This window comes from Struthio camelus, chromosome 12, assembly GCF_040807025.1.
Source record: "Struthio camelus isolate bStrCam1 chromosome 12, bStrCam1.hap1, whole genome shotgun sequence".
In the NCBI taxonomy this organism is placed as follows: domain Eukaryota; kingdom Metazoa; phylum Chordata; class Aves; order Struthioniformes; family Struthionidae; genus Struthio; species Struthio camelus.
Window position 1 is genome coordinate 6535293 of NC_090953.1, and position 12304 is coordinate 6547596.

General features: G+C 39.8%; 1 long non-coding RNA gene across 1 annotated transcript in view; it reads left to right on the forward strand.

The window, feature by feature from the left end:
- The window catches only part of LOC104148176 (uncharacterized), a 219514-nt gene that overhangs the window by 174507 nt on the left and 32703 nt on the right, over positions 1–12304 (forward strand). The window contains exons 15-17 of the long non-coding RNA XR_011143681.1: positions 712–794; positions 8191–8264; positions 10932–11982. This is a non-coding gene — a long non-coding RNA (uncharacterized lncRNA). The remainder of the gene's footprint in view (positions 1–711; positions 795–8190; positions 8265–10931; positions 11983–12304) is intronic.

A 12304-nucleotide genomic window follows, 5' to 3' on the forward strand; every position in this document is an offset into this window, starting at 1 on the left:
AAAAGGACATAACAGTAATGGTAAAGCTAAGAATATATTTCATTAATGATTGTAGTGATGATTATTTATATTAATGCATACGATATCTATTACTAGATAGCACATAATATTTTTAATTTTTTCTGATAGGTCACATCATTTCACTTCATCAAAGATATTCACTGAAAATAATCAGTCCTGCCTTCTTAATTTTTTGTTTTGAAATTCGTATTCAGATTTAAAAACTATACTCTTAAACCATTTCAAAGACATTGTGTTTCTGAAGTAATTACTCATAAAGGGAAAATTTGGGCCTAGATCTGTTGGGTCTGGTGCGTTAACTGCAAGTGTAGCCTTCATGAAGCCATTAAGTCCTAAACTAATCCTGGGGTCCCCAACCAACAGCCTTTGGACCGTTTGCAATATGCTGGGATGATTTATCTGACCTGTGGCTTGCACTGTTCCTCCGTTTTTCCTGATGGCTCTTCACAGCTGGGCTAAGGGCTATGTGAGTTGTTCAGTCACAATTAGCAAAATCAGCTCCTCTGCTCCTCATTGCTTTTTTTCTGTTAAGCTTCTGTTCTCAATTGTCAGTCTAAGTTTTTATTTACCAGTTCTTCTCTGTTACTGTCTTTGAAACCAATTACGCACTCCAAAGCATCGTATGCGTCTTTGTCTTTTAGATATACAAGATCTGATGCGTTATTTGCTCACTGTGTTTTCTTCCTACAGGTGGGCATCCTTCCAGAAAGAAGTTAAAATGCAAACTGCATGAAACGTGTTATGTGACTGCAGCAGACTACTACTAATACTGAGTTAGTTCATATAACTGCCTCTTTTTAAAAAAAAAATTATTTATTCCCCTTTGTGTGTTTGAAGAATGAACCTGAAAAATGCTCACATAGTCTTATGATTTCAATTCAGAGTAAGCTGGGAAGATGTTTTGCACTATTTATTTATTTATTTTTATCACTGATGACAAAAAATATAGAATATAATGAGAGGTTATTTCATTCAGCTAGTTTATTTTCTCTGGTGCACACTGAATGGTTCTAACTCATCCTGGACTTCACTAAGTTTGACATCTGTCAGACAACTCAGGTCATTTTTATTCCATTAGCAAGAATTTCCATTACAACAAATCCTTTTCCTGCTCAAATTTATGTCAGAAATAATCATCTGGATCTTGTCAGTTTTCACTATTAATGAGCTGAACCAGTTTGGGTATTAGTAAACATTGTGTTTTCTTGTATGAACAACAAAGAAATAGTTTATTGTATTTTCGTCTAACGCTATGGGATGTGATGTGCTTTTGAAAGTTTACTTTAAATGAATCAACATGACTTTTTATAGCTGTAACTCCCAATTCATGGTGTATAGTGAAGAATAAAACTAGGAGGCCACCAGAAAATCACTGCAATTCTGTCTAGATTTTTTTCCACTTCTAAAGCAAAGATGCTACTTATCTTGCAAAGATACTGGAGAAGTGTTTGCGGAATATTTTCAATATGCAGAGTGATAGTCAGGTAGAAAGCATCAGTATCATTTTCCAAAGAGTGATTATAATAAATTATATCCGATTCTAATACCGAATAGATCTTTCCGAGTCCCATGTACAAACACACAGTCCTGTTTAAGAACATATGATCTCCATCTCAAATAGTTGGCTATATACCTTGAGACAGACAGAGCAAAGTAGTTTGATAGACTAGTAAGAGACAGATTGGAAAAGATATGAATAAAGATAATAAGATCATGCATTTATTGTACATATGCCAGCTTCAACACAACTTGGTAGTTTAAAGTTGTCTGAAATGGGGTTTGTGTAGCTGTTTGTACACATGTATCATCACCGAAAATGCTGGCTATCCCACTTGCTCTCCGGCACAAGAAAGACTAGTATCCTAATCCTGAGGAATTAATGTAGTCTAATCTGCTTGCTGGGGAAAAATAGAATATTGTAAAGATTTGAACGAGGACCAGAGATCACTGAAGTCTAATTCAAGAATACAAGAAAAGGCACCTAGAAATTCCATTGCATTTTTATCTGGTTTTCACCATGTGCTGAGTAAGACTTTGAAACTTAAATGAGTGCTGGTTGGGAAAGCCTTGCAGCACAGACATTATTAATAATGCTCAAATCCACATACCGTGTTTCCTATTGGATCGCAATTACTGGATTTAATTAGCATCCAGTAGCCAGAAAAAGCACAGCAATAACATTTGACATGAAGTAAGGTGCAGATGTACTGGGAAATCCACACAGTCCAGTTGTGATGTGAGATACAAGACCACCCATGAGCGATAGTGTGTTATATCCATCAGTATGGTGCATGTTCCTCATTAGCCAATAAGATTGCTTCTTTTCATCATACTCCTACAGATTCAATAGCTTTGCCTTTATAATTTGTTTCATTGAACAATGAAAATAGATGAGTAGATTATTGCAAAAACATATATCTTAATATGTATTTTATTCTTTTGCCTCTATATACTTCTGCTAAAGATCTGTAACAGATCCACCAAGAACATTCCTTAAATAAAAACAGCACATCTTAAAGGCAACCTATGAGTGCAATTAGAAACATTTCCCATCATACAGCAAAGATAATGTTTCCTAAATGCTCTTAATTTCATACATCTGTTATGCTCTGTCATGAATTTTTTTCTCCTCCCAAGACAATTTTTGAAGGTTTCTGCCGATGTAATTCAATTTAAAGCTTTTAATGTCAGCTGAATGGGTCATGCCACTTTCTCCACATTTGTATTAGCTTCTCTTCTTAGACGAGGCAGAAATATGATGAATACTTTTCATCAGTAGCCTATATTCATGACAAATGGCCATTGCATTTTGTTCCATTATTTGTAGACTATAGTTTGCAAACATTGCTAATTTTCCATGTCTTTAACATATGCAGACATGCACACATGTAGGTACACACATATACAGAATGTTTTTTCAACGCATTTTCTTGGGCCAGAAGTTATTTGTGTTGCTTTTAAAATTGCAAAGTGTCTTCCTCATCCACTTGTTTCCAAAATGTGTCTATAGCTATTCTTGGATAGTTTACTGAGCAATAACATACACTAATTTTTGACATTGTCTTGAACCTACGTTAAAGGGACCTGACTTGACATTACATTTCGTTTTTAAGAGCTACCAGTTCTGCTTGCTAAACAATCCCCAAGTTCTAGAGCAAGTTAGCTAGTGTACTGTTATATATATTAGAAAACCGTAATATCCTGACTGTGATTGTATTCAGTTTTATTACTAATACAGTGTCTGTTACTACAAAATTTGAGCTCCTTCATTCTATATTAGTTACTACATCAGTAAAGTTGTACTTTGACTGAACACCAGGAAAACACCAAAAAAAGCATTTTTACTTATGCGTGGGAGGAGTGGAAGGATGTAGGGGGCATGTATATGTGAGAAAAAAATTGCCATATTTCTAAATAGGGGTTACTATCACCTTGACTTTTTTTGACAGAAATTGTGTGGAACTCAAGATTTTATTTGAAATGCAGATTTCCTGTGGGACGACATATTTAAAGACGCTGCATTCTGGTGGACCAGATTCTGACTGTAGATACAGAAGGGAGTAGTACTGAGACATGCCATCCCTGGGGAGAAAAGTTTGGTGTAGAACAGTTGTGGTTCAGCATTCCCTGTTGCTAAGGAGCCAGGTTTCCTGAAAGTGGTCACTGCTGGCTGCCAAGCTAAGGGAACTCCAGGACTGCTCCATGGGAAGCTCTTGGCAGCCTTTACCCGTGGAAATCCCACAGACACAAGCAGCGAGTTTTGCTAAGCCTGTGGCTAAGAATGACCATTCAACTACTGTGAATCCTCAAATTATTCTCCCTTGTATGATTAGAGCCAGCCTGTCCCATTCAAACTCCTGTGTTACTTTGCTCTCATGACCACAGTGCCAGTGGTGATAGCTGTTCAGGGTCTAGGTTCATTATCAGAAATGCCTGTTACCATTTTTAAGGTATTTGCAGTCATATGGGAACACAGTGCCTCAGCTTTTGAGTGTGTCATTCAAAAGAACTTCCCCAGATTGATATGGATGCTTCCTGCAAGAGCCAAGCTTAAGTACATCCCACAGCAGACCAGCTTTGCTAAAGATGGCACCATCATACTCTCATGAATCTAAGCTCAACCTCATGAGCACATTCACAGACCTCTCAGCAACTACTTGTCAGCCTCTCAGTTGGGTTTTATTTGCATCAACATTCAAAATGAGATCATAGTTCACTAATAATAAGGTACCGCTAATGGAGGCCTCTAGCGGTGGGAAAATGTGGATGACTGAGTTAGCAGAACAGACTTGTGGAGCTGATGTTCCACATCTCAACAGTTGTTTTCCTCCCCAGTTGGACTGGAAAGTCCTTGCTGCCTGAATGACAGTTTGAAAAGCTGTGGAAATATTTTGTTTCAGCATTTTCAATTGGAACAAAATATTTTGACATAGTTGAAACAGAAATGCCTAGTTTACTTCACCGAGGTGGCCCTAATCACTTCATCTTGTGACAATAAAGTTTTACACTGCAGTTTTTCCTGGCAGTAAATTGCCTCCTACGATTTGTAGGCAAGAGGCTTGAGGCTCCATCCATCCCAAAGAACTAAGCGAAGTGGCTCAACTACCTGTCCCGCAGTGCCCCCAGAGCTGCGTGACATCCGTAACACGGACTGTGACATGGCTTGGTGGGAAGTCCCTACTGCATTAGGGAACGATGCAAGAAGCCAACTCAACAGGGAGAGCTATACCTCCTAAAAGGCCACAGACTGTTGTTTTGTGAAGCCCATTAAAAATGAAGTGCTTTAGGTTAATTCAAAAGACTAATATTCTGGATGGGCCAAACCAACTTGCAATGAAATACGTAGATATTTATGTTCAAAAATATTCTCCATCCTCCCCAAATCCGTATGTCCTTGCCCACACATGTTTTAATTCTATGGAGAAATGAAAGCAATTTTCCAAAAGGGAATTGCAAAGCAGGTTTCATTATAAATTGCTTCACTGTCACCCTTCCTGGTATGAAGACACTGAAAACATCAAGATCTGCTAGAGAGATAAGCAGTAATTCTGTTTTCCCAAGGGAATTAATGGCCAGGGGAATAAAACGAAGGGGAGATTTCCTCTCAGTCTCAGAAATAGTTAATACCATTGACAGAGCCTGGCCTGATAGTACAGGGAGACGCTCCCTTGCCTCATGAGTGCACATCAGCTCTAGTGCTGAAAGAATCGATTAGGAAAGCAGATTTTAAAAATCAGCCTAAAGTTTTTCTAATCATCTTAGAATAATCATTAACCATGTGAAACTAGCAGAGCCACAAAACAAACCTTCCAAGCTGCTCACCACGCAGTAACAGCTACAGACTGATAACCCCAGAGAACAAGTCAGCTCTCCTGATGCAGCATCATCTGCTCTCAAAGACTAAAGTGACGTGTCCTCTGCTCTCCACGTGCTCCACAGACCGGGAATGAAGTCATGTCACTTTAAACAGGATCCTGAAAATGACACCTGTTCTGCACAGACACCACTGAGGGACTTTTAGAGTCAGTCCCTCACAGCTATGCAATCAAAGATCAGTTTTCAATGAAATATTACTTACTTGAATCAATGTTGTCTTGATCTTTGTGAAGGGTGCAGCAGGCATAAAATGTGATATTGATTTCTGAGATGGAGCCTGGTCCTTTCTTCATGGCCGTTTCAAAAAATGCAAAGTATTTCTTTTCTTTCACACCAGAGATCATGTCACCTTTGCAAACTGGAGGTCAAGGCCCTTTTCTGTTACCTCATATTTATCACCTGTCCTTTTTTTCTCGTGCTCTTCTCTTCGTCTCTCAGTTTTTCTTTCTCCTCTTTGAGTTTTTATTGCCTCTTCGGCTCTCCTCTTAGCTCCTGTTCTAATTTCTGCCTTTTCCCTTGCTCTCCTGAGTGCTTTTACATTCTGATCTAATTTCTCATGTCTTCTCCCAGTGCTACTCCCTCTCCTTTCTATCTTTCTGACCCTCACCTGTTCTTCTTTCCGTGTCTCTGACTCCAACTCGGCTTTCTCCCCTTACGAGGTACTGGCTTTGGATTTTCTTCCTTTCCGTTTCCCACATTGCTCTTGGGCTGTTTTTAGCAGTTATCTCAATAAAGTTTTCCCCGTTGTACATATAAATACAACGTCCCAGCCTCTCATAACAATACGTCTTTCTTCTAGGTTGCCTCCCATTTCCATGATTAGTGTGCATATCTTTTTAATGAAACTGTAGAAACAACCAGGAGCAAAGCTTCCAAAATCTGTAATCTGTTGCTGCCAGCCTCCCATGATATATAAGGTTTACTTTTTTTTCCTGAAGCCAATGAGAATTTAAGTCTATCTTGCTGGTTTGGTTTAATTAATTTAGGAGATAGAGAGGGGTCCAGATCAGAAATCATAATCCTGAAACCTTCTCTCGGTAGTTTAGGACATGCAATAGGGAAGAATTAATATATTTTCCAGTTATATTTCATTTTATAGAGGAAAACTACAATTTCCTGAATGCACTGCTGGCTAGCTCACTGAAATGAATATTTTAACTGTGAAAAGTGGCACGGAGGCTTAAACAACAGTTCAAAGAGGCTATGTCTGAAAACTACAGTACATCTAACAGCAAGACTTCCATAATACAACGTGTGGTCTCAGAGGAAGGTACCTTATATCCTGAATATACAAGTTATGTTGTGCATATACAAACTGTGTTAACAAGCAGCTAGTCTGGTTTGCCGAGATTTGCAAACTATTCTTGCTCATTTTGTAAGAGTGGGCAAGACCACAATGTATAATGACATGCTTACAAATACTCGGGAGGATGTGTTGACTGTCATTCCACACCCTTTGTGCTGATCATATATATGGTAACAATTTGATACCATAATTGGATGAACCCAAAGCTTAGAATTAGGTCTACACTTCAAATTCTTGTGGTTGCAAGCTTGAAATTCTCTTTCAAGTACTCTGTGTTTTATTTACTTAAGATGTACTCTGAAAATACTTACCAGTAAACCCTTTCATTAAGGTCAACCTTAAAAAAGACTTGTACACACTGTCAGCATGATTATTTTTTAGATTTAAAAGCAAATAAAGTAAAGCAACGTGTGGTACACCATGTAAAATATCTCTATATATTTATTTACATATGGGACCTCTAAAAATGACCTTAACTAATTTTCGTTGTATGCATATTTCAATGAAATCATCCTACTTATTTCCCTTTTTATGACAGCAATTGCAGAGCAGCCCAAGGAGTTTTGACTTTCCCATTTCCTTCTGACTCCTTTCCTCTTGGTTATGGTAGCAGATAGCAGTATTTTCTGCCAGCTTACAGAAAGTCCACCTTCATCTTTGTGCTGTTCCGACACAGTTAAGACTGTGGACATGGTTCTCCTGTGCTGCGAAAAAGTCCTCAGGCAGGCAGTAATCCAGGGTACCCCAGCTGGAGAGTCTGATCCAAAGCCAATTAAAAGTCTCGTATAGGGTCCAATTACCTTCTACTCAGCTTTGACCCAGGGACATGCCCTTCTTTGAGCAGGAAATCAAATTTTGGAAACCAGCAAGAAGAGGATGACAAATGCCTATAGCCTGTGCTAACTTCCATTTTGTGCAAGTTCTGTGGAAGTCAGTAGATCAGCGCCTAATCTCAGTCACAGTACTATAAACCTCACATAGTTCTCCTGGAGTTATCTGGATTTAGAGTGATGGGGCCTGATGGTTTGCTTTTTATTTTGTTTCAGTGAGTTACAGCAGTACTTAGCCCAAATTAGTATATCCTGCAAGACGAAGTGCAAAGACGCTGCACAACACAGGCACATTTCTCTTTCAGAGCTGTGTTTGGAAGGACTTAAGAACTTTGAAGACTTTAAAGCTATTATATGGTCAGCTTCTGAGTTAAATATGCCTCAGTACTGACACTGATCTCACAGGAATGCAACAGTCTTCACCATAAATCCTGCGCTAAGGCTTTTTCTCTGCACTTCCATGATGTGCATGTCTAGGTAACAATTCACTGAGCTCTGTGTCAAAGAACTGGAAGTTGTCTTCAGGAAGGTTTTGCTGAAAGCAATGTCACTTTTCAAAGAGTCTTCAATGGAAAATATTTTATTTCACTATAAATGCCTCAGAGGAAGAATTTAAATTCGGTAGAATCTAATATAACATGTCATTTTATATTCTAGCATTCCACCAGGCAGAGGTAACACAGATCAACTAAAGCACACTTTCCTTCCAACGTGCTGCTTAGCTGAAATGGGTGCGTACATTTTGTATATTTTTTTCTTCGATTTCTGTCTTTAAATAATTTTTCAATTTGCAAGTTTTAATTTTTTATAAGTGTAACCACTTGTGCTTGGCAAATAGAAGGCTGGATGAAGTTTGCTGCAAGCATATTCCTAACTGACTCACAATAAATTATATAACTCAGAAAATAGTTTTTGGACCTGCTGTTGTTTGAACTAATTGCTGGGATTAGTCATTAGTATCAGCTTGATAGTGTTGTGTATTTTAGATACCTGGAATTATTTCTACACCTTGATAGGCTAGCTGAGAGATCTGAACCTAATATGTGCCTGTAAACACATTGAACTTAAGATAACAGGGAATATCAATCCAGGTTTCAGGTGTGGCTGTATGTGAATCAGATGGTTCCTATGTGTTTAGTCGAAATAAATCTCTGAGTCTGTACAAACTCATTCTATGAGCAGTCTGGAGATAGGCCATATTTAAATACTTTATAGAGCATTGTGTACACTAATTAATAAATACAATTTTCTAAGAGCTTTCTGAACCTTGAAAAAACATTGCTTAAGCAAATGTATGCAAATTATTAATAGAAACTGTAATCTCTCTTCCTGTCTACTATTCTTATTTGGCCCTAACTATTTTGATATCCGAAGACCGGAAGAACCAAACAGGTCAGTTTTGCCAAAAAGGAAAATAAGGTGTTCCAAAGCATGAAAGAAATAATTTTAAAAATTAAGTTCCATACAAATCAAAGAATAATAAATCTTGGATCGCCCAAACCCTGCTGTTTAACTTTTCATGATAAAATCTGTGCCTCCCACTAACTCCTAGACATTCTTCTGTGACTGCTGTATTGTTTTATGTATGTGAACCAACCTTGCAATATAAGGTGACAAACAAAAAAGATGGAAAAATATATAAAACAGGGGGAAAAAAAAGGTCTACTTGCTACCTCAGGCTTTAAAACTCTTCTTATACACTTCAGCACGAAGTCTATTAAAGCGGAATATAGTGGAAATACAATATACAGCAATGAATGTCTCCAAACCAGCAATTTAGCGCTAAAGCTGAGGGCAGTTCTTATGCACCGACTTTTAATACCGAGACGATTTGTGGTCTCACAAAGTTCCTGCCTTGGGCAAGAATTGTGCCGCCTTCTAATGGCTCTAGTTTGTTGACTGTCAGAATAATGGAGAAATTGGTAGCAGAGGGCCCGAGCGCCGTAAACAGCTGAGATAATTAGGAGGTCTGTCAGGAGGAGAACGAGGCTAAAGCAGTTCACGCTCTGTCACGGGGCGCAAAGCGTTCATTCAGCAGACTGCTGGATAACACGGGATATATCGTCCTAGCGAGCTTGTTTGGAGGTGGGGAGAGAGCGTTTATTGTCAAGTGAGCCGACTTCCCCTGCTTTCCTTCCCACAGTGGGCTTGCAAGAGGTGGAATTTATTATTAATAAAATAATACATCTTGCAAGCAAAATGCTGACTTGTTTTTTTCTGTCAAGCCACTTGGTTAACAGAAAGGTTGGAGTCAGGCGAGGCAGCACAGAGAGGCTGAGGAAGCTGCGAGGGGTGGATTAAACCTCTCTTGTAGAGCTGATGGTAAGAGGGGTCTCCCGAGAAAGGAAGCTGAGCGCGTGGGTCCGTGGACGATGGACCCGTATTGCCGAAGCAGCGTTCCAGAAGTTGTTAATGCAAAAGAAGTCTGGTGCCTTAGCCAAGAAACTAGGAAGTAGGAAGTGTAGTAATCTAGAAATTGCTGTGACTAAGTCATTTATAGGCCACGGCACACCTAGGGGTGAAGTAAGCCAAAGTTTTCAAGGCTGATGTGTGTTTTTGGATCTTAATTTAAGGTTTGGCTTTTGGAAAAAGCAGCTTACCCGTCTTCTGCATATCAAGTCTTTTTAGAGTTTCTGAATTGCGTAGCCAAAAATGCAGTCACTTGAAATCACTAGGATTTCAGAAAAATATAGATCTAACATGATTGTTCAGGAATCAGTAAGGTGTAAAGTTATGTTAAGGTCAAGGTATGTTAATGCTTAATAACAAGCAAATATTAATAGTTTTGAGTTATAGAGAGACAGGGCAGGATAGGTGGACCAGGCAAGTGGCCAAGAGACCTTTGTCCTTCTAGCTCTGCCTTTAACACAAGTCACACATTAACTTTGCTTCCACTTCGGAAAATGAGGCCGTCTAGCTTGCCAAAGTGGTCTGGGGATCTCTAGGTGTCAGATGATTTTCACGTTGTCGTTTATGAATGCTGCCATTGCTTGCATCTCACAGAGTTGGACCGTACAAAACGTATTCTCGTGCACTGATTTATTTAACGTGAATCTCTGAGCGTTACCTACGTTCTCCTGGATCGGTGGGGACGAGAGCAGCTAGAGACTCAGGCTAAGACTGAATATTTTTAAAACTCTGGAAAGACTCGGATAGTCTGAGGCCATGTCAATGAGGAATAAAAGGGACTAATTCAACTGAAATATTTAGTAACCTCAATCAGACAGCAGTATTGTTTGGCCTTTTTTCCCCTCTGCTACTCACGTCCCTCCTACCCCACTGTCATTTAGCATAAGCAGCAGATCAGTCATTTACTGCAGTTCCTGTCCCTGCTTCACTCGGTCCCTCTGAACACCTGAATGGCTGTTGCTTTAATAATTCGGTTGTCTTTTTGACAGGACTAGAGGAGTCTTTTTTAAGCTCTTGCAGCACTGTGCAGCAGCAGGCAGCAGACAGTGCATGATTGCACTGGGACTTAAGAGCAAACTCCAGCTCCCTGTCAATGGCTGTGTGCCAGACAGCTCAGCCTGCAGAGAGCAAAACCCTTCAAAAGGCTGAGCCTTTAAAAGGGAGACTGTCAACATCCGTCTGAACCGTTAGTGGGGGGATCGCCACAGGAAAAGGGAGCACGCCGGAAAATTGAGGGGAATGGGAGCAAGTGGCATAAAAGGGCTAATTATCTTCCTATTCCCTTTGCATGCCTATTAAAGACCACCAAAAATAGTGTCTACTTAAGGATGGAGATTTTTTCTTTCCCTGTAAAGTTAAATGGACATCACACCTGTCATTCTGTGAAGTGGAATCACTCCTGGAAGATGGACTTGGCTGGCAGCCACCTCCTGACAGTGAGAGGCAGGTCTGAACAGCAAAGTTTGGATCGAGATCTGAACTTCTCTCACGTCCAAATGTGCTTGGATCCAGGACATTGGCTGACACCCATCTCCGCTACATCTATACTGTGATTATGTGTGAATGGTCCTATCACTTCACACTGCCGTCGATGTAATCACTTCCATTTGGGCATCCTTCTGAAAGAAAATCTGCTGTCATGATGGCCAATGTGTGATGCTTTGCTGCATGAAGATTACCTCCTAGCCCCTACAAGACATCAGTTTTTATCTGAAAACATGCATGCTAGCTGACCTTTACTGATGACAACTTCTGTATTTACAGTTCTCACTATTAAGGCAGCTTTAACTCCACATTTCTGTGGGGGATTCTTTCCCAGATGCGTATCAAAATGCAATATTCTTGGGAGACTTGTATACATGCAGTGGGCCTGATTCTGCTGCTTCTTCCACTCACATCTGTTATATGCTTGTGTAACCCCGTTGACTTCGGTGGAATTGTTTCTGATTGGAGTTAGATGAATACCATATTTTCCTACATATCACCCATGGATTATCTGTAAAAACCATGATTCATCAGCACTGCGGTTTATACGCACATGTAAGTAATGTGAGGGGAAGTTTACTCTGGGACCCCCCTCTTTCCCAGTAGCCCCGTGGCTCTAATTCCTCTCGCATTTGCTTCCTTTGCCCCAGTATCCCCCTGCTTCGGATCCCTCCTTCCTTTGGGTTCCACCCTGCCCTCTTCCCCTCTGGTTCTGGGTGGTTTACAAGAAACTACCTGGGGATGCATCTTCAAGTGCTAGCAGGAATACTGGTGTTCAGAGATAGCCAGTGTATGCAAAAAATATGGTAACTGATTTTTTTTCTGTTTGCTCTTTGAAAAGTAGAAGCAAAAGAAATTGGTTGGGTCAGCCTGAAGG